This window comes from Orycteropus afer, unplaced genomic scaffold (genome assembly GCF_000298275.1).
Source record: "Orycteropus afer afer isolate SDZICR_OR568_19922 unplaced genomic scaffold, OryAfe1.0 scaffold00568, whole genome shotgun sequence".
Taxonomy (NCBI): Eukaryota; Metazoa; Chordata; class Mammalia; order Tubulidentata; family Orycteropodidae; genus Orycteropus; species Orycteropus afer.
Genome location: NW_006922155.1, coordinates 1,417,315 through 1,420,092, shown reverse-complemented (window position 1 = coordinate 1,420,092; position 2,778 = coordinate 1,417,315).

Genomic DNA, 2,778 nt, shown 5'->3' with positions numbered 1-2,778 from the left:
ATCTTACTGTATACTTTCTGTTAAAAATGTATTATTTACTATTTCATACTATGACATACATGTATTTCTTAAGCTGTCTATAGGATGTCAAAACATCTAGAAGACACATAGAAATATAAATCATTCATCTAAAATCTTTTTCAACCTGACACATAGCCCAGGTTATTTGAAAACTGATTGTTGAACTGTCACTAAACAATTTTCATTTTAGTAATTTTTGCTATTGGTTAAAAGAAAGAAAAAAATCATAATTTTTAATGTAAAATATTAAAAGGATGGTTTGATCAATGGTACCATTTTTGTGCTTAACTCTTTGTATTTCATTTATTATTGCCTGTTATATTTTTTGTAAGTACTAGCTGATGCTTATTAAACCAATAGATTGTCATAATGTTGAGGTAAATTTCCCCTCAGTTAAGTAGTAATAAATGAAAAAAAAAAAAAATCCTCACTGCCATTGACTCAATTCTGACTCATAGTGACCCCCATTGAATTTCTGAAGTGATAAATTTTTAAAAAGTAGATTACCCCATTTTCCTTCTGCAGAGCTGCTGGTGTGTTTGAACCACCAACCTTCTGGTTAGCACTCAGTGCCTTAGGTCCTGTGCCACCACAGCTCCTTTAAGTAAGTGAGACTTAATTTAAATGGAGAAATTTATTAAAACAGGTACTAGGGTTTCATTTCTACTATTTACCTAATTATGTTGTATGTTGTTTATTGTATCATTGCTAAACTTTAGTTCTATCTTGTAAAGGTATCTTATAAGAAATGAAATAATGTTAAAAATCCTTTCTGCATCTTTATAGAGTTGCTTAACAGTCTTTACTGCCTACTAATGTGACTTTTATTCATCTTATTCTAACAGCACAAATATCTTAAGTTGCCTACTGTGTAATATATGAAGAAGCTCTGGTGGTGTAGTAGTTATGACATTTGGCTACTAACTAAAATATGGGTGGTTCAAACCCCCCAGCTGCTCTGCAGAAGAAAAGGTGAGGTAGTCTGCTTCTATAAAGATTTATAGCTATGGAAACCCTATGGGGATCACTGTGAGTTAGAATTAGCTAAAAGACAGTGAGGTGTTTTTTCTTTTTTCTTTTTTTTTTTTTTTTTAATAGAATAAAGTATCAGAAGTACATTGGTACACATATATTTGTATGTGTACATTTCTCTTTAAATTGCTGCTTATCCAAATCTGTTTATATAACTATATATGTAAATTTAGCATTACATAAACCAATAAGTGTATTTTTATTTTCTTTCTCATCTAATCACATTTGAAGTGAAATCAAATTTGCCCTTTTATGCCCATATATTTTGTCAAGTTTCAAAGTTTTCCATAAATAGTACATGGATCTTATAATGTAATTTATGTATTTAGTGATTTAAAAATTAAAATTCCTAAATATGACTATGTTATTTAAATGAATTCGGATTTTGTCTATCAGTCCCTATTTCTAAACACCATACATGTTACACATTTTCTCAGTACTAAAACAAAATTTACATGGTTTGTCAGAAATACACATAAGCAAAATTTTCTGCAATAATTTTTTATTCTTTCCAAATTCAATGAGTATCAGCTTGAGTATTACTAGAAAAGTTATATTAATTTCTTGCTAAATAAAATGTTTGAAATACTAATGCAATTTTGTCATATTATTTTACAATAAAAGGACCTTTTAGGATAAGAGACTAGCTAGAGCCTATTAACATGAAAGCTCAGGAAAGAGAACAAGAATATTTTGTTGTTGTTGCTGATGTTCAATGTGTGTTAAATGCACAAGATAGAACAACTCTAAATATCATAAGCCAGGTTTTTGGAAGATGGTGGAATGGGCAGAGAAGCTACTTATACCTTCTACAACAAAGAAATGAGAAACTAATTGAAATAGATACAAATGATAATCCTGGAACCATGAGCTTGAAAGAAAAATATTCTTATCTTTCATGCAGAGACCCTGATTTCATGACTGGCTGATGTACTTCATGTGTAGGCACCACTCAGTCTTCAGTGGAAGCTTGCATGTTGATAGGATGCTGAGAAGATTTCATTGGAACTTCCAGACTAAGGCAGACTACTGATGGCAGCTAACAAGAACATACGGGTAAACTAAATTTTTAGTCTTCCTTGAAAGGCTGTACTTAGCTCCATACAATTAAAATCTATAGTAAGATCTGAAACAAATTTCAAATAGAAGACAGAGGATGGATACAATGTAGTGGATAAAGGACAGATACAAGATGGAAGATGAATATATGATGGAAGGCAGAAATAAGATGAAGGATGATACAAGATGCAGAATGGTAGAATGGTAGAAAGATCCTAGATGGAGGATGACATAAGATTGTAGAGAGACAAAAAAGGATGGAGGATGTACACAAAATGGAGGGCAGATACAAGAGGGAGGATGACTTAAGATGGAGGATTGAAATAAAACAAAATTACTAAACCCAATGCCATCAAATCAAGTGCTGGCTTATTTTTGGCCCATAAGACAGATTAGAGCTGTTTCTTGTCCATAAGGTTTTCAAGGCTGTATACTTCTATGAAATCAGACTGCCACATCTTTATCCCATGAAGCAGCTGCTGAGTTCAAACTACTGACTTTTCAGTTAGCAGCCAAGCTCTTAAAAACTGTACCACAGGAGGCGGGGCAAGATGGCGGACTAGGCAGAAGGATTACACAGACCCTCTTCAACAAAGAAAAGGGAAACCAATTAACACAGACACAGAAGATAATCTTGGACCCCTGAGCCTTGAAGGAAAGGATGCA